The 20,486-nt window shown below is 40.2% G+C and overlaps 1 pseudogene; it reads right to left on the reverse strand.

Annotated features, from left to right (window-relative positions):
- Positions 1 to 19,070: 19,070 nt before the first annotated feature.
- Positions 19,071 to 20,269, reverse strand: LOC119034593 (keratin, type I cytoskeletal 19-like; annotated as a pseudogene).
- Positions 20,270 to 20,486: the final 217 nt, after the last annotated feature.

Below are 20,486 nucleotides of genomic sequence, written 5' to 3' on the forward strand. Positions count from 1 at the left end.
AGAATGGAAGGGCAGATAAAGTGCTTCTCAGAAAAGATCAAATTCAAGGAGTTCATCATCACCAAGCCCTTATTATATGAAATGTTAAAGGAACTTATCTAAGAAAAAGAAGATAAACAAGATGAACAGTGAAAGGACAGCAAACTCACACTTTATTAACAACCACACTTAAAACAAAAGCAAACTAAGAGGACAGCTAGATCAGGAGTGAACCATAGACATGAAGATCACATGAAGGGTTAGCAACAAAGGAGTGGGAGGAGGAGAGGGGGGAGAAGGTACAGAAAATAAGTAGCATAGATGGTAGGTAGAAAATAGATAAGGGGGAGGGCAAGAATAGTATGGGAACTATAGAATCAACAGAACTTGAGACACGTGGTCATAAACTAAAGGAGGGAAATGGTGGGGGAGGGAGTGTGCAGGGGGAACGGAATGAAGGGGGGAATAGAACAACTGTAATGGCATAATCAATAAAATATATTAAAAAACATAAGATATTTATAAAAAATTTGAGACACCATTTTTCCTGTTACTCTGTCCAATTGGTAGCCAATTGCCAGATATGTAACTGAGAGTGTGCTAGGCCATGAGCTCCCAGCTGATTACATGTACATGAAAAGGCTCAGTGAGCCTACAAATACCAGAATTACTCAGCTGAGCAAAATGAAAGCTTGGTATTTCAGCCACTAATTTTGGGGAAGTTAACTGATACAACATAGCAGGGGAGTATGGGCAACAACTGGGCCAGAGCAGCAATTAGGGTAGCTTCACTCACAGAAATCTTCCATGGTGACTAGTTTATCATTGTGTCCCTGAAATAAAATACACAGGCAGCCTAGTAAGCCTTACTTGATCTGCAATGCCTCATATTTTCATTTTGTTGTCCAAATAATTTCTACTTTACCTTTTAATTTTTTAATTATATTTTATTGATAATGCTATTACAGTTGTCCTAATTTTTCTTCATTTGCCCCACTCCTCCCAGTACCCCCGTTCCTTCAGGTAATTTCCACACCATTGTCCATGTTCTTCTTGAGCCTTTACTGCTGTTGGAAGGTGAATGGAAGGGATTTACCCAGGCCACTCAGTTGTAAGCACTGACTGTGACCACTTACCATCAACCTATGCCCTCTGAGGAGGATCAGCTGTGCAGAGGCAGAGTGGTGGTGCTATGATGTGGTCTGTCACTGTCTTCTGGATGCATAGGCTCTGATGTTTCCTAGGTGGTGTAGGCCAATGTCAGCTCCCACATGTATTCTGCCCATGGCCACCCTGCATGAGCTATAAAGTGATTTGAATTGGCTGCTACCTGTGGGCTTGGAGGTTCCCAGGCAAAGCCAAGCTGAAAATCTAGGCTCATCAGTGCTAGTGAGCCCTGGAGCCACTTAGCAAGAGGTACATGGGCAGGTGACTCACTAATGCCAGGTTTTGTTTGTTTTAGAGGATTCAGGAAGTTTTTAGCGTAAGCCAAGGCCAGCCATTAATATGCAAAAGCCACAGTTATCATCTTGGGTGGGCCAGTAAGTTGGGTGTGTTAGAGTCTCCAGAGATCTCCAGGGCGGAGCAAACAGTGTTAGCCAAGCTGAGACTCTAGTCTCAGATATGGTACCTGCCTGCCAGCCCCGTGGATCTGTGAGGAAAGGGCTCTGAAAATGGAGACTGGCTTCTGCTCACCTTTCTATCTAAGAGAAAGCTGTCCCACGGCACCCACCTTGATGCCAGATACTTCAGTTCCTTTCTGTATGCCACTGGTACCTTTTAAGCTGCTACCCCTGTGATAGAACTCAGAGGGAGTGAGGCTAAGTTCTTGTGTGGGTTCTTTAAGAGGAACTGCTTGGGACTCCAGACTTTTCTTCCACCAACTCAATTTTGCTTGGTTTTTCAGCCAGAAGTTATGGGGACTTGTCTTCCTGGATATGGAACCCTGGGCTGAGAGGCCTCGTGTGGGGCTGGGACTCCTGGCTCTCAAGATATCTCTCCCAAATTTTTATCCACTACATGTGGGTGTGGGCCCAGCCCATTCTGTGTCTCCACCCGTCATACCTGTCTGGATAGATGTGGTTTCTTTAATTCCATAGTTGTCAGACTTCTACTCAAATTGATTCTGATGGTCTTGAGTGATGGTTGTAATATAGTTTAGTTGTAATTTTGATGTGGTTGTGTGAAGAGCTGAGCCATGTTTATCTATGCAGCCATCTTGGCCTGAAGTCCGATTAGCTTATTTCCTAAATGATTAGTCCACTCACATCTTTATCTTCATATTTATTGTTAACTGCTACAGTTTGAACTTTCATCAATGGCAGACTATACTGTTACAGACAACCTGTCCTCTTAGAATCACTAGAAAATATGGATTAAATACTTGAAAACCATCTCTTTGAAGAACTACCATGGCAATGAGGGAGGCAGGGCTAAGATATGGGAGATAGGGAGCACCCAGAGAGGTGTACCTGGCATTTGGCACCATTTCTCTCTCAAAGTAATAAATGATTCTGAAAGTCTGAAAAGTTAAGAAGTAAACTGATCTCTCAACAAATTTCTAGCCTGGAGAAATAAAAATTAGAGTTCAAATACATTCGAGGAGAAGGAGCCTTAATAAACTCCCCAGGTTCAGACATCAAAGGGCTACACATTGGAACTAACGGTAAAGTAGAAGGTTTCACTTCTTATCTGACAGAAGAAGAGCTCCAGAGACCCACCCCCAGCAAAGTGGTGAAAATTATTTTTAACACAACCATTTAAAGCATCTGGAATTGATCCTAAGGGCGTGCAGCACATGAAAATAATGTTTATTCAAGAAATCATACAAAAATCAGTAATAGTCTGTTTTTTAAAAGACTCCCTTTTCTCCATCTCTTTCCTAACTCAATGAGACTGAAACTACATACCAGATTGATATAGCAAAGATTATAGGCCTTCCTCTCCTGTGCTCCCAGCTAAAGGTCTTTCTTCTCAGAAAGGGCTTCAGATTTTCTTATCTTGCCCTTATATACCTGTTGACGGGCTAAATTCTGGCCAAATGCAGATAAGAAGTAGGAGTCCCGTCTTCTTCTCAACTTCCATCTATGGTAAAAACACTCTGTCTAGGGTATGTCACCACTGAGAGTACTGGGCTCCCTATTGTCCTTTCACCAGCTTGTGGAATGGGGGATCCACATTAGAATGGAAATCCAATGAAACCTGAGGTTGCTGTTACTTCCCTGCACTGAGTGCTTAGCACCTAAAAATGGGGTGCCATCAAGGAAAATCATGTGATTATCTCTACCCAAAGCACTAGAGCCATTGCTTAAAGATTTTGCCCACAGAAAGAAGCAGACCATAAAACAGAAAACTCCAAATCTGTTTCCAAAGGAACTGATGTTATTTGCAACAGAATTTGGAGAAATTCAGGTTCTAGCCAAGACAGAGACCTAGGTAGAAATGCTTCACTTCCTTGCACAACCAAAAGAAGGAGAACCAATCCAAAAACAATAAACAACAAGGAGTGCCAGAAAAATCAAACTGCATGAAACTCCAACAACCAAGAAATTAAAGAAACATTCATCCAGACTGGTTGGAGGGGCAGAGATGGGAGATGGACTGCTAAGTGAAGAGGATTCGCTGCAATGTGGCTGACCATGTGGGTGAGGCAGGGCTGGCTGAAAGGGAAACTAAAGATTCAAAGCTACCTTTAAACTACTGCAGGGGTGGCCACGGTGAGAGAAACTTTCAGTCTCACATGAGAGTTCATTAGAAAGTCAGGCTAGAGCAGAGCAAGTGAGTGGTATTATTCCCTCTCTGACACTTCCCTTCCAGACAGCTCCACAACCCAGCAACATTGGTTGCCAGGCCCTAGTGGATACCTAAGGCCATGCCCCTTACAATATAACAGGTGTGCCAGGACAAAGAAATATGGCCCAAATGAGAGAAGAGATCAAAGCTCCAGAAAAACTGCTAAGTGACAAGAAGATAGCCAACCTATCTGATGCAGAGTTCAAAAGACTGGTAATCAGGATGCTCACAGAACTAACTGAGCTAGGTCCCAAAATGAAGGAAGAAATGAAGGCTACCTAAAGTAAAGAAAAATATACAAGAAACCAACAGTGAAGAGAAGGAAACTGGGGCTCAATTCAACAATTTGGAACAAAAGGAACAAATAAACATCCAACCAGAACAGAATGAAGAAACAAAAATTCAAAACAAATGAGGAGAGGCTTAGGAACCTCTGGGACAACTTTAAACATTCCAACATCAGAATCATAGGGGTGCCAGAAGGATAAGAGAAAGACCAAGAAATAGAAAACTTAATTTGAAAAAATAATGAAGGAAAACTTCCCCAATCTGGTAAAGGAAATAGACTTCCAGGAAATTCAGGAATCCCAGAGAGTCCCAATGAAATTTGACCCAAGGAGGAACACACCAAGGCACATCATGGTTAAGTTACCCAAGATTAAAGATAAAGAAAGAATCTTAAAAGCAGCAAGACAAAAGGAAGGAGTTACCTACAAAGGACTCCCCATAAGAGTATCAGCTGATTTCTCAAAAGGAATCATACAGGCAAGAAAGGTCTAAAAAGAAGTATTTGAAGTCCTGTGAAAGGCAAGGAACTGCATCCAAGATCACTCTATCCAGAAAAGCTATCATTTAGGATGGGAGAGCAGATAAAATGCTTCCCAGATAAGGCCAAGTTAAAGGAGTTCATCATTACCAAGCCCTTACTAGATGAAATGTTAAAGGGATTTATTTAAGAAGTAGAAGATAAAAATCTATGAACAGGACTTCCGCCAAGATGGAGGTTTAAGGTGGATGTGCCTGCCTCCTCACACAACCAAGTTTAGGGACAACTAAATATTAGCATCACAAAACACAACCAGAACACGGAAAACTGAACTTTTCGGAAGTCCGCTAACAACAAATTCTTCGGCCCAACCGGTAAGGGGCGAAACCGGCGTCGGGTGAGGAGTTACAAAGGAGGGCTCGATCGACCCGGGCGCGGAATCCAGACGCACGAATCCAGTCGCACGGGTTCCAAACCCAGGATTGGACCTAGTGAGCGACCGAGCGGCCCACCGGGTGAGCGACTACGGAGGAGTCAGTGGGGAGGCGGTGGCAGCGAGTTGACTGTGGTTGCCTGGTTGCATGCGGATGAGGGAGTGAGCCCTTGGACCAGCGGCGGCGCCATTTCCCCGCTCTGACCACGCCCCCACATACAGCGTCACAACCCAGTGACCTGGGAATCCAAGGCACCGCTCCTCCCACTTAAAGGGCCAGAACAGACCAAAAATGTCGCAGGGAGACCTCAAAGCCCCAGAGATAAATCTAAGTGATGAAGAAATAGCAAATCTCTCAGACGCACAGTTTAAAACACTGGTCATCAGCTTCCTCACAGATCTGGTGGACTATAGCCACAAATTAGAGAAACATATGAAGGCTAAACTAATGGAAATGAATGGAATTCCACAGGAAACCCATAGCGATGAAAAGGAAACTGGGACTCAAATCAATGGAGTGGACCAGAAGAAAGCAAATAATGGCCAAACAGAAAAGAGTCAAGAAGCAAGAATTCAAAGAAATGAGGAGAGTCTTAGGAACCTCCAGGACATCTTTAAACGCTCCAATATCCGAATTATAGGGGTACCAGAAGGGGGAAAGGCACAACCACCAGTGGAAAACTTATTTGAACAAATAATAAAAGAAAATTTCCCCAATCTGGCAAAGGAAATAGACTTCCAAGAAATCCAAGAAGCCCAGAGAGTACCAAAAAAGTTGGACTCAAGAAGAAACACACCAAGGCACATCATAATTACATTAGCCAAGATTAAAATGAAGGAGAGAATCCTAGAAGCAGCAAGAGCTAAGGGGACAATCACCTACAAAGGAGTCCCCATCAGACTGTCAGCAGATTTCTCAAAAGAGACCTTACAGGCAAGAAGGGGCTGGAAAGAAATATTCCAAGTCATGAAATCTAAAGACCTACAACCAAGATTGCTCTATCCAGCAAAACTTTCATTTAGAATGGAAGGACAGATAAGGTGCTTCTCAGATAAGATCAAATTCAAGGAGTTCATCATCACCAAGCCCTTATTATATGAAATGTTAAAGATACTTATCTAAGAAAAAGAAGTCAAAGAAACATGAACAGTGAAAGGACAACAAACTCACAGTTATTAAGAACCACACCTAAAACGAAAGCAAACTAAAAGGACAGCTAGATCAGGAGTGGAAACATAGAAATGAAGATCTCAAGGAGGGTTAGCAACAGGGGAGTGGGAGGAGGAGACGGGGGGAGAAGGTACAGAAAACAAGTAGCATAGACAGTAGATAGAAAATAGATGGGGGGGGGCAAGAATAGTATGGGAAATATAGAACCTAAAGGACTTGAGACACATGGACATAAACTAAAGGGGGGGTAATGGTGGGGTTGGGGGGCAGGGTGGAGGGGAATGAAGGGGGGAATAGAACAACTGTAACAGCATAATCAATTCAAAAAAAATAAATAAATTTATTTTAAGAAAAAAAAATCTATGAACAGTAAAATGACAATGAACTCATTAGTATAAAAAACTGAACCTAAAAAAGAAAAACAAAAACTAAGCAAACAAATAGAACAATAACAGAACCAGAGAAATGTAGATCACATGGAGAGTTTTCAGTGGAGAGGAAAAGGGGAAGAATGAGGGGGAAAGGTACAGGGATTAAGAAGCATAATTGGCATGCATAAAACAGATGGGGAAAGGGTAAGGATGGTGTAAGAAACAGAAATCAAACAACTTCTATGTACAATCTGTGAACATGAACTAAGGGGGGAATGCTGGAGGATTGGGGAGTACTGGACAGAGAGGGAATAAAGAGGAGAAAAAAATGGGAAAACTGGAATAGCATTATCAATAAAATATACTTAAAAAAGAATTTGGAGGAATTCAGCCTAAAAGAACTCTCAAAAACAGTGGATGCTCTAGTGAAAGTCAACTGGTGAAGCTTAAGAGATTAATTGGAGATATAGAGTAAACTGAAAGTTTGCTAATTTGCTGCAGAGAACCAGGAAAAGAGACAGCTGTGAGGAATCCTTTTGCAGTCAAAAAACAATTTCAAACACTGACCTTGGAAAGTATCTGTGCAAGTAAAGCCATTTATAGAATCAGAGAGAACACAGTCCACATAAGACTGCTTCATTTCTGCCACCAGTTGCAAGTTTAAGGATACCCCAATCACCCTGAGTTATAATTCACTAGAAAGATTCTCAGAACTCACTAAAGCCTGTTATACTAACAGTTATAGTTTATTACAGGGAAAGGATACAGATTAAGATCAATAAAAGAAAAAGGAGCATAGAACATAGTTTAGGAAATGTACCAAAGTGGGGTTCATTGTTCTCTCCTTTTAGAGTCAGGATATGTTACTTTCCTGGCATTGATGTGTTATGACACATATGGAATAATAGCAACTATGGAAGCTCACCTGAACCTTGGTATCCAGAGTTTTTATAGGTTCTCTACTACATAGGCATGATTGATCAAGCGCCAACATGGTTGATCCTAGTTTCTAGTTCAACTGATACTGCTGACCTAAAGCCCCCACTCTGAATCACATTGTTGATCTTTCGAATATGGCCAGCCTCTGCCCGAAGGCACAGGAAGCCCCCACACTAAATCACAGTTAGACTATCTAGTGTGCACAAAGTTCCCCCAGGCAAACAAAGATATCAGGCATAACATCCCAGGGACTTAGAAATTTCCTCCTAGAAGTTGAGGGTGAAGGCCATACATGTTTTGGGGCAAGGTTTAATTCTTTATTACACACTACCACCTTCAAAGGAGCCTGAATTTGATTTGATTAATTTATGGAACAATTTATGCCCAATGAAATTGTTGAAAACAATAGAGCATTCAACCTTAATTATAAAAAACATAAAAGCTAGATGGAGTCAGGGAAAGAAACAAACCAAAAAAGTGATCTACCTAAATCTTTCCTTTTCCTGGCCACTGTGGGCATACCCAGGGTTGCAACACCTAAGGAACAAAATCTGTGGCAATGAGAAATGACTCAACTAATATAATCTAGCCAGTTGCTAAAAGTAAACAGGCAAATAATATCAAGCCTGGGGTAGTAGGGGCAACTGTACCCAGAGTTGCTACATTATCTAAAATGAGAAATTTCCAACCAAAAATTATGAGACATGCAAAGAAAGAGGAAAGTTTGATTCACACACCATGAAAAAGAAAGGAATCAGAAACTGGGGGTGGGGTGGGGGTGGGCTGGGATGGGAGTAAAAGACAGAAAACAGTACTTGAACAACAATTAAAATACATTTTTTAAAAAAAGTAAAAAAATCCCAGTCAGGGCACATGCCTGGGTTGCTAGACCAGTTCCCAGCAGGGGACTCATGAGAGGCAACCACACATTAATGTTTCCCTCCCACTCTTTCTCCTTCCCTTCCCCTCTCTCGAAAAATAAATAAATAAAATATTTTTAAAAAAAGTAAAAAAAGAGAAGAAAAGAAACTACCTGAAAAGGGTATCAGGTGCTAGATTTAACAAAGCCTTCGAAAGAGTCATCATAAATATGTTTACAGAAGAAAAGCATGTTTAAAGAAGTAAAGGGGATGTGAGGGCGATCTGGCTGTGACATCTTTCACTAATTGATTGCCAGGGTTGATTCGGCTAATATGGCTGGCTAGGCAGGTGTCCCCTTCCTTCCTCACCAATCCATGTGCATCCCTCCTAAAGCTGCACACCTGGTCAAAGAGGATGACCTTCTCAACTAGAGGAAAGGACTGGTCTTCAGTCAAGGGTATACAAGTAGCTGCACTCCCCTACTAGAACCTCCAAATAAGCTAGCAAGAAGTAAAGAAATATATAATGACAATGTTTTATCAAATAAAGAATAAAATAAAGAGAAATATAAACAAAACAAATTTAAAAAATAAAAAAGACAAATTCTAGAATAGAAAATTACAATAACTAGAATGGAAAAAAATTATGAGAGGGGCTCAATAATACATTTGAAATGGCAAAAAAAAAGAAAGAATTAGGAGATTATGCAATCCAATGAACAAAGAGGAAAAAAATAAAGGAAAAGAAACAGTCTCGGAGGAACCATCAAGCACACCAACATACTCACAATGAGTAACAGAAAAAGAGAAGAAAAAAGGAGAAAAAATATTTGAAGAAGCAACAGTTGTAAACTTCATTTTTTATTGGAAAAGTATTAACCTGCACATCTAGAAAGCTAAAAAAATTGAACTATGATACTTAAAAGAGACCTACAACCAGATACATTATAATAAAAATGTTGAAAGTCAAAGACAAGGAGGCAGTCTTGAAAGCAGCAAGAGAAAAATGACTCATCACTTACAATGGCACCTCAGTAAGGTTATCATGTGACTTCTCATAAAGTTACAGAACAGACTGGGGAGGGGGCTGAGTGATATAAAAGATCCCCCCTTTTTCTCTGGGGTTCCTTCCCCATACTAGGTTCATTTTGCCTGCTGCCAGAGGAAAGACATCTCTCAATGCCAAAGATTGGTGAAAAGGAAATGAATTATTATTTACTTAAAAGTTATACAGACTAAAGTTCTTTAGAATATCCACAAATGCACACAGTCCTTCCTTCTCCCTCTGCCCAGTCTGGGGTACCATATCTCAGGAAAAAAGTAGAAGTCCCTGATTCAGGCTCCTGGCACCATCCATGTGGCAAAAAGAGAGCACTTCCAAAAGTTCAGTGACTCTCACCCAAGCTGTGTGGTCCCAATGAGATACTCAAGGCGTGTTGTCCTTGAAAAAACTCCAAATGGCTGTGATGCCTGGATTTAAATCCCAGCACCAATCTTCGTCTGCAGCCTTATTTCCAGCTCCACCCACAATTGGCCACAGCTGCCAGCATTCCAGGCAGGTGTGGCCCTGTGGTGTGGAGCCAGTCATCTCCAAGCTCTTCTGGACCCCATTACAAATCGCTATTTGCACCCCCCCCCCCGCTCAGCTGCACCCTGTTACAATAAGACAATGGATACCAGAAGTCAGTTAAACATATTCAAAAAGATCAAAGAAAAACAACTATCAAAGAAGAGTTCTATATCTAGCAAAGCTATCTTGGAAAATAAAGTGAAGGAAAAAAATTTTAGATAATAAAAGCAGAGAATTTGTTGCCAGCAGACCTACCTTGCAAGAACTTCTAAAAGGAGCTGTTCAAGCCGAAAGCAAGTTACCCCACACAGTATTTCAAATTCACACAAAAACCAAAGATAACTGGGAGAAATAATTATGTAATTGTTAAAGTATAAATGCACATTTCTTTTTTCTTTTCTTGCCTGATTTAAAGAGCAATTACATAAAACAATATGTACATAATGCATTCTATGGTCTATACCACATTGAAATATATTCATTAGTAACAGTAAAAAGCAGCCCTGTCTGGGTGGTTTAGTTGGTTGGGGCATTGTTCCATACACCAAAATGTTGCCAGTTTGATTCTTGGTCACGGTATGTACTAGACTGCAGGTTCAATTTCTTGACAGGGTTTGTATGGGAGAAAAAATAGATGTTTCTCTCTTATATTAATGTTTCTCTCTCTCTCATTCAATAAAATCTATGAACATATTTTTGGATAAGGATTTATTTTTTAAAATAATGACAAATAAGAGATGGGTAAAGCAAGGTTGTATTTCAACTAAGGCAGTTACCTTAGATGGTAACTTTATTCCCCAAGAACAAGTAAAGAGAACCATAAATGATAAATAGGAAGATGAATACAACTAAACCTATAAATATATACTGTTCTTCTTTCTTCTCAGTTTCCTTTGGAGATATGAAGTTATATAAAGTAATCATTATAACATGTAATATTGGGTTTAGAACAGTTATGGATATAATATATATAACAATACTCCCAAAAAGGAAGAAAAGAATATGTAAAAGTAACATTTTTATATAAAAGAAAAATATAAAAGTAACATTTTTATATCTCACTGAGATTAAATTAGTATAAATCTGAAGCTGATGATAAGTTCTAGAGCAACAATTAAGGAAATGCCTCAAAAAGGTAATGGGAAAACATCACTACAGCAATTTAAATGCTACCTTAGAAAATACTGAACTTAAAAAAGCAGTGAAAAAAAGAATAGAAGAACAGAAAAATGAAAGACACATAGAAAAACAAAATGTAAAGTGGTAAATGTAAATACAGTTATATCAATAGTAACATTAAATATGAATAAATAAATCCAATAAAAGGCAGAATTTCTCAGAATAAATTAAAAACAAGCTCCAATTATGTGCTGGCTACTGGAAGCACAATTTAGATCCAAAGATACAAATAAATCACAAATAAAATGATAAAAAAGATATATCATGCAACAATAACCACAAGAAATCTGGACTGGTTATATGAATATCTGACAAAATGGAATTTAAAACAAACAAAGTTCATAGAGTTAGAAAGAAACGTTTTATAATAATAAAAGAGTTGATTCATCTGGAGGATATAACAATTATAAATGTATATGCATTTAAAAACAGAGCATCGCAATACATGAAGCAGAAACAAATGGAAATAAAAGAAGATATAAACAATTCAACAAAAGTGGTTAGAAATTTTAATAACCCACTATCAATAATCAATAAAACCAAAAGGCAGAAGATAAACAAAAAACCAAGAAGATTTGAACAACACTATAAATCAACTGGGGCTAACAGACATCTATAGAACATTCCTTCCATTAGAGCAGAATATACATTCTCAAATTTTCGTGGGATATTCTCTGGGAGAGAATATGCTAGGTCACAAACAAATTTAAATACATTTAAAAAGATTTAAGTAATCTAGAGTAAGTTATCTGGCTACAGTGGAATAAAGTTAGAAATCAAAAACAAGACTTCCGGCCAAGATGGAGGCGTAGGTGGAAACATTGTGCCTCCTCGCACAATGAGGTTTAATGACAACAAAGTTTTAGTAACAAAAATGCCACCAAAACACAGAAAATTGAACTGTATGGAAGTCTGACAACAAACCATTCATCCAGACTGGTAAGAGGGGCAGAGTCAGTGGCTGGAGGAGTGGGTCACACAGATAAAAGTGGCTAGACTGACTCAGGCGCACAGGCGGTGGTTGGCAGATCCCAGGTGTTGGGTGGCAATGGGAAGACCCAGTGGGGGCACAAGGCAGCTGGCTGACTGTGGTCACACATTCACACTCAGATAAACCAGGTGAAGGAGGGAGCAGTGAGACAGACCGTGCAGGCTAGGACCCAAGTGATGGGAAGTAAAGCCTAAAAGCACCAACTAGAAAAATTTTCAGGGGACCAGGTGCTGGGAGAAGCTCCCAGGCTCACAGAGACCTTGTTGGAGAGACCAACAGGGTCCTGGAGGGTGCACAGGCCCACATACCTGGGAACCAGCACCAGGGGGGCCCAGCTTGCTTGCAGGAAGCAGCAGAGGGGACCAAAATTTGAGAGAAAGTAGAACAAACACCATCATCCCTCTCTGCCCCCGCCCTCACATACAGCTTCATAACCCAGTGACCTGGGTGGCCCCACCCAGGTGAACACCTAAGGCTCCACTCCTCATACCTAACAGGCGTGATCTAACCAAAAAATTATGGCTCAATAAGAACAGCTCAAAGCCCCAGAGCCAATACTTCTAAGTGACCAAGAGATAGCCAACCTATCAGATGCACAGTTCAAAACACTGGTGATCAGGATGCTCACAGAACTGTTGATTTTAGTCACAAATTAGAGGAACAAATGAAGGCTAAACTGATTGAAATGAAGGGAAATGCACAGCAAACCAATAGTGATGGAAAGGAAACTGGGACTCCAATCAAGGGAGTGGACCAGAAGGAAGAAAAAAATGACCAAACAGAAAAGAATGAACAAAAAAGAATTAAAAAAAAATTAGGAGAGGCTTAGGAATCTTCAGGACATCTTTAAATGCCCCAACATCCAAATTGTAGGGTATCAGGAGGGGAAGAGGAACAGTCACGAGTGGAAACCTTATTTGAACAAATAATAAAAGAGAACTTCCCCAATCTGGCAAAGGAAATAGACTTTCAGAAAATCCAGGAAGCTCAGAGAGTCCCAAAGAAGTTGGACCCAAGAAGGAACACACCAGGGCACATCATCATTACATTAGGCAAGATTAAAATGAAGGAGGGAATCCTAGAAGCAGCAAGAGATAAGGGGACAGTCACCTACAAAGGAGTTCCCATTAGACTGTCAGCAGATTTCTCAAAAGAGACCTTACAGGCAAGAAGAGGCTGGAAAGAAGTATTCAAGTCATGAAATCCAAAGACCTACATCCAAGATTGCTCTATCCAGCAAAGCTTTCATTTAGAATGGAAGGGCAGATAAAGTGCTTCTCAGATAAGATCAAATTCAAGGAGTTCATCATCACCAAGCCCTTATTATATGAAATGTTAAAGGGACTTATCTAAGAAAAAGAAGATAAAAAGTATGAGCAGTGAAAGGATAGCAAACTTACAGTTATTAACAACCACACCTAAAACAAAAGCAAAGAGGACAGCTTGATCAGGAGCAGAACCATAGAAATGGAGTTCACATGGAGGGTTAGCAACAGAGGAGTGGGAGGGGGAGAAGTGGGGTGAAGGTACAGAGAATAAATAGCATAGACGGTAGGTAGTAAATAGACAGGGGGCAGGGCAAGAATGGTATGGGAAATATAGATCTATAGAACCTGTGACACATGGACATAGACTAAAGAGGGGAAATGGTGGGGGAGGGGTGTGTAGGGTGGAGGGGAATGAAGGGGGGAATGGGACAACTGTAATGGCATAATCAATAAAATATATTTAAAAAAATCAAAAACAGAAATTAGGGTTCCATCCAAGAGGGAGGCATAGGCAGAAGCCCTTCACTTTCTTGCACAACCAAAAGGAGGATAACAACTAATCTAATGGGGATAACAACGAATCTAAAGGCCATGAACAACAAAAATCACCAGAAAATCGAACTGCATGGAATTCTAATGACCAAGAAATTAAAGAAAAAAGTCATCCATTCAGAACAACCAGACTGTAAGGTGTTGGACTGTAAGGGCCAGCTCAGAAAACCTGAGGCAAGGTGTCGGGTTCCACAGTTGGGGCTGACTTAAAGGGAGAACTGAAACTCAGAGTTGACTGTGGATTATGGCAATTGCTGCAGTGGAAGAAACTCCCAGTCTCACAGTAGAGTTCATTGGAAAGTAGCCTAGAGCCAAGCAGTCGAGCTGCATTGTTCCCTCTCTGGCCCCTCCTTCACAGGCAATGCCACAATGAGGATTGCTTTACCTGAGTGAACACCTAAGACCCCACCCCCTTAAAACCCATCAGCTGTGCTAAGACAAAGAAATATTGCCCAAATGAAAGAACAGAGCAAAGCCTCAGAAAGAGAGCTAAGTGATGAGGAGATAGCTAACCTATCTGATGGAGAATTTAAAGCCCTGGTAATCAAAATGCTCATAGAACTGATTGAGCTTTGTCACAAAATGAAAGAACAAATGAAAGACACCCAAAATGAAATAAAGCAAAATATTCAGGGAGCCAACAGTGACAGAAAGGAAACCAGGACTCAAAGCAACAATTTGGAACAAAAGGAAGAAATAAACATCCATCTGGTTCAGAATAAAGAAATAAGAATCGAAAAAAGTGAAGAGAGGCTGAGGAATCTCTGGCACAACCTGAAATGTTCTAGTATCCAAATTATAGGGGAGCCAGAAAAAGAAGAACAACAGTAAGAAATTTAGGTTATTTGAACAAATAATAAAGGAAAACTTCCCCAATCTGGTGAAGAAAATAGACTTCCAGGAAGTCCAGAAAGCTCAGAGAGTTCCAAAGAAGTTGGACCCAAAGAGGAACACACCAAGGCATATCATAATTAAGTCACCCAAGATTAAAGACAAAGAGAAAATCCTGAAAGAAGCAAGGGGGAAGGAGAGAGTTACCTATGAAGGGGTGCCCATTAGGGTATCAGCTGATTTCTCAAAAGAAACCTTGCAGGCAACAAGGGGCTGGAAAGTAGTATTTGAAGTCATGAAAGGCAATGACCTATATCCAAGATTACTCTATCCAGCAAAGCTTTCATTTAGAATGGGAAGGCAGATAAAGTGTTTCCCAGGTGAAGTCAAGTTAAAAGAGTTCATAATCTCCAAGCCACTATTTTATGAAATGTTAAAAGGACTTATCTAAGAAAAAGAAGATAAAAAATATGAACAGTAAAATGACGACATACTCACAACTATCAACAAATGAACCTAAAAGAAAAGAAAAACAATGAAAACAAAAATTGAGCAAACAACCAGAACAGGAACAGAATCAAAGAAATGGACATCACATAGAGGGCTTTCAGTGGGGAGGGGGAAGGGAGGAATAGGGGGGGAAATGTACAGGGAAGGAGAAGCATAATTAGTAGGCATAAAAAAACATGGCTACTAATTATTTCTCTCTAGAGAGATAGAAAGTGGTATAGGAAACAGAGGACTCAAAGAACTTGTTTGTACAATCCATTGACATAAACTAGGGGGAGGGAATGCTGGAGGGTAGAGGGGGGCAGGGCAGAGGGGAGATAGAGGGGGAAAACTGGGAAAACTGTAATAGCATAGTCAATAAAAATACTTTTAAAAGAATTGAAATTCAATATGAAAACTCATGTGTCTGTGGTTAACCTCTTTTTGGCAATGTTCTAAGATGGGGAAAGAATGGTCTTTTCAACAAATGATACCAAACGACTAGATAGCAATATGCAGAAGAATGAAGTTGAACCCTATATCACACCATACACAAAAACTAACACAAAATCAATCAATAACCCAAATATAAGATCTAAAACTATAAAACTATTAGAATAATCATAGGGATATATCTTAATAACCTTGGACTTAACAATAGAGTCTCAGATGTGACACCAAATAAACCAATAACAATCAGAAAATAAAGCAGATATAGTAGACTTCATCAAAATTTAAAATTTTGTGCTTTAAAGGACATTATCAAAAAGGGAAATACATCCCAAATAATGGGAGACAATATTTGAAATCCATGTATCTGATAAGGGACTTGCATATGGAATATATTTTAAAAACTTAGAACTTAATAATAAAAAGAAAAATAACCTTTAAAATGGGCAAAAGGCTTGAATAGGCATTTTTACAAAGTATATACAAATGTCCAATAAACATATGAAAATATTATTGCTATCATTAGTTATCAGGGAAATGCAAATGAAAACTACAAGATACAACTTTTCCCCCCAAAGCATGGCTATAATAAAAAAAGTCAGATAATAATGTTGGTAAATGGAAACCCCCACACACTGCTGGTTTAAGTATAAAATAGTGCAGTCACTTTGGAAAACAGTCTAGTAATTATTCAAATGATTGATCACAGAATTACTATATGACTCAGCAATACCACTCTTAGGTCCCTACTCAAGAAATAAAAAATAGGTGCTCATACAACTTGTACACAAATGTTTAGAAAAGTAGTATTCATAATAGTCAAAAGGTAGAAACTACCCAATTATTTATTAGTAATAAATAGATAAATAAAAAATGGTCAATCCATATAATGCAATACATATCAGTCAGACATAAAAAGGAAGTGCTGATACATGTTGCAACACAGATGAACCTTGAAAACACTGTGCTAAGTGAAAGAAGGCAGTCACAAAGACCACATATAATATGATTCCATTTATATAAAATGTCCAAATAGGCAAGTATATACAGACAAAGAGAAGATTAGTGGTTGCTTATGGCTAGGGGAGAGAGAGAGGTCATAAAATAGGTGATAGATAAATAATATGAAGTTTCTAAAATTGACAACAGTAATGGTTGCCCACATCTGTGAATATTCTAAAAACTATCAAATTCTACACGTTGAATACATAAATTATAGAATATGTGAATTAGTACTCATTTGAATTATTATTAAAACAAAAGTGAACTGGTTATAGGCTATACCTCACAGTATTGATGCTTTGTTTTGAACATCTCCATAGATGGATTGAGATGTTCTTGATTGTAACTGTTTCTAGCCTAGCATCTGTCCTAGAAAATGTCCTCTAGAAGTAAATGCAAATCCTTCCTTTTGTTGTTGCTGTCTCTTTATTTTTTTAGGTATATTTTATTGATTATGCTATTACAGTTGTCCCATTTTTTTCTCTCCTTAATTCTCCTCTCTCCTGCACCCTCCTTCCTCCCCCATCCCACCTCTTTAATTAATGTGCATGGGTCCTACATGTAAGTTCTTTGACTTCTCCATTTCCTATACTATTCTTAACCTCCCCCTGTCTATTTTGTGCCTACCAATTATGCCTCTTATTCTTGGTACCTTTTTGCCCCATTCTCCCCAACCTCTCCCTGTTGATAACCCTCCATGTGGTCTCCATTTCTGTGATTCTGTTCCTGTTCTACTTATTTGCTTAGTTTTTGTTGTTGTTGTTGTTTAGTTGGTCATAGTTATGAGTTTGTTATCATTTTATTATTCATAGTTTTAAAAATTTATTTATTTTAATTGTTGTTCAAGTACAGTTTTCTGTCTTTTACTCCCATCCCAACTCACCCCCCCAGTGCTCCCTACCTCCCTCCTATATCTACCCCCCTTAGTTTTTGTCCACGTGTCCTTTATACTTGTTCCTTCCTTTTTCCTTAGATAAGTCCCTTTAACATTTCATATAATAAGGGTTGGTGATGATGAACTCCTTTAACTTTAACTTATCTGGGAAGCACTTTATCTTCACTTCCATTCTAAATGATAGCTTGGCTGGACAGAATAATCTAGGTTGTAAGTCCTGCTTTTCATGTCTTTAAATATTTCTTTCTAGCCCCTTCTTGCCTGCAAGGTTTCTTTTCAGAAATCAGCTGATAGACTTATGGGAAATTTATTCTTGGTAATTTTGTTCTTTTTTCTTGCTGCTTTTAAGATTTTCTACTTATCTTTAACTTTGGCAATTTAATTATGATGTATCTTGGTGTGTCTCTCCTTGGATCCAATTTTTTTGGAACTCTCTGAGTTTCCTGGACTTCTTGGAAGTGTATTTCTTTCTCCAGATTGAGAGTTCTCCTTCATTATTTGTTCAAATAAGTTTTCAATTTCTTGCTCTCCCTCTTAACCTTCTGGCACCTCTGTGATTTGTATGTTGGAACATTTAAAATTGTCCCAGAGGTTCCTAAGCCTCTTCTCATTTTAAAACATATTTTTATTTTTAAAAATGTATTAATTTTAATTGTTGTTCAAGTAGTTTTCTGTCTTTTACTTTCATCCCATCCTACCCCCCCAGTACTCTCCACCTCCCTCCCCTTTCCATCCTCCTTAGTTTTTGTCCATGTGTCCCTTATACTTGTTCCTGTAAACCGTTCCCCTTTTCCCCTGAAATTCCCTCCCTTTCCCCCTCTGGTCACTGTCAGCCTGTTCTCTATTTCAGTGTCTTTGGTTATATTTTGCTTGCTTGTTTGTTTTGTTGTTTAGGTTCCTGTTAAAGGTGAGATCATATGATATTTGTCTTTCACCACCTGGCTTATTTCGCTTAGCATAATGCTTTCCAGTTCCATCAGTGCTGTTGGAAAGGCCAGGAGCTTCTTCTTTCTTTCTGCTGTATAATATTCCATTGTGTAAATGTGCCATAATTTTTTGATCCCCTCATTTACTGATGGTCACTTAGGTTTCTCCCAGCACTTGGCTATTGTTAATTGTGCTGCTATGAACATTGGGGTGCATAGGCTTTTTGAATTGGTGTTTCAGGATTTTGGGATTATAATACCAGCAGTGGAATTGCTGGGTCAAAAGGCAGATCCATTTTTAGTTTTCTGGGGAAATTCTGTAACATTTTTCACAGTGGCTGTATCAGTTGCATTCCCACCAACTGTGCACTGGGGTTCTGTTTTATCCACAACCTCTCCCACACTTGTTTATTGACTTGTTTATGGTAGCCATTCTGACTGGTATGAAGTGGTATCTCATTGTGGATTTATCTCTCCCCATGGGTCATAAAATTTTATTGTTAGGTCAGAGGAGGAGCCAGAGGTAAACGTCCCAACCCTCTCATTTCCCTACCCAGAAGCTTCCATCCCTTTGCTCCAAGCAGGAAGCCAGGAAGGCTGCTGGACTCAGGCAGTCTGAGTAGTGGGCAGGTTGTTGTAATAGGCATTCTGGCCCTCCAGCAGGCCATGGTTGGTAGCAACCTTCTGCTCAGCTTTGTCTTGGTGTCGACGAGTTTCTGCTACTCCAGGTTCTGCTGCTCCATGTCAGCACAATCTTCACTCAGCTGGGCTTTGATACTGCTGATCATCATCTGGATCTGTGCCTGCTGGGCTCCAAAACCAAACTCTGTTTCTTCTGGCATGCCTGCCAGGGCAGCTTTCTTGCTGAGCTGAGACTGCAGCTCTATATCCAGACCCTGGAGGGTGTGGTGCAGGTCAGTGACCTCTGTCTTGCTGGTCTGCAGTTGCTCTGTATGGCTGGTGACTTCCCGGTTCAGCTCCTCGGTCTGGATGATGAACTGGGCTTCAGCATCCTTCCAGTTCTTCTCAGCCATGACCTCATCGTGGCTTCTCATGTCACTCAGAATCTTGGCTAGGTCAACACCAGGAGTGGGATCCACCTCTACACCAACTTGGCCACCCACCTGGGTCCTCAGAACACTGATCTTCTTGTGGTTCTTTTTCAGGTAGGCCATCTCTTCCTTCGGGCCTTCAATCTGCATCTCCAGATCAGCTCTAGTCAGGGTCAGCTCATTCAGCACCCGATGCAGGTCCTTGATGTCAGCCTCCATGCTCATGCATAGGGCCTGTTCTGTCTGAAACTTGGTTCAGAAGTCATCTGCAGCCAGATGTGCATTGTTAATCTTCAGGACGATCTTGGAGTTCTCAATGGTGGCACCAAGAATCTTGTCCTGCAGCTCCCTCATGGTCTGGTAGTGGATGTAGTGTGGAAGACTGGGGCCTCTGCTTCTGGTACCAGTCACAGGTCTTTACCTCCAGGTCGCCAATGGCCACCTCTGGGGCATGCACCTTCTCCAGGTAGGAGGCCAGGTAGACATTAAGGTTCTGTATGGTCAACTTCTCATTGCCCACCAGAAGCCTGTCGGACCTGACCAGGGTGCCCACATTGCCACTGCTAGCCCCCAGAAGAGGATGAGGAGACAAAGTGAGCAGATGACACTGACAGGCCACAGGGCATGGGCCATCCAGCCTCCCTGGATGCTGAGTGCATGGTATAGAACTCCCCCTCTGAAGTGCCTATTGCCGCCACCCATGCTCCCGAAGGAGAAAAAGGCCCACCATTGGGGATAGCTGTAGGAAGTCATGGTGAGAGAAGAAGCAGAGACACTAGTCCTCACTGTGGTTTTCATTTGCATCTCTCTGATGGCTAGTGAAACTGAGCATCTTTTCATATGTCTCTGGGCCCTTTGTATGTCTTCCTTGGAGAAGTGTCCAAATGTTTTGCTCATTTTTTAATTGAATTGCTAGTCTTCCTTGAGTGGAATTGTGTGAGTTCTTTATATGTTTTGGAGATCAAACCCT

Source organism: Artibeus jamaicensis, unplaced genomic scaffold, assembly GCF_021234435.1.
Source record: "Artibeus jamaicensis isolate MK-2021 breed Jamaican fruit bat unplaced genomic scaffold, CSHL_Jam_final contig_558, whole genome shotgun sequence".
Taxonomy (NCBI): Eukaryota; Metazoa; Chordata; class Mammalia; order Chiroptera; family Phyllostomidae; genus Artibeus; species Artibeus jamaicensis.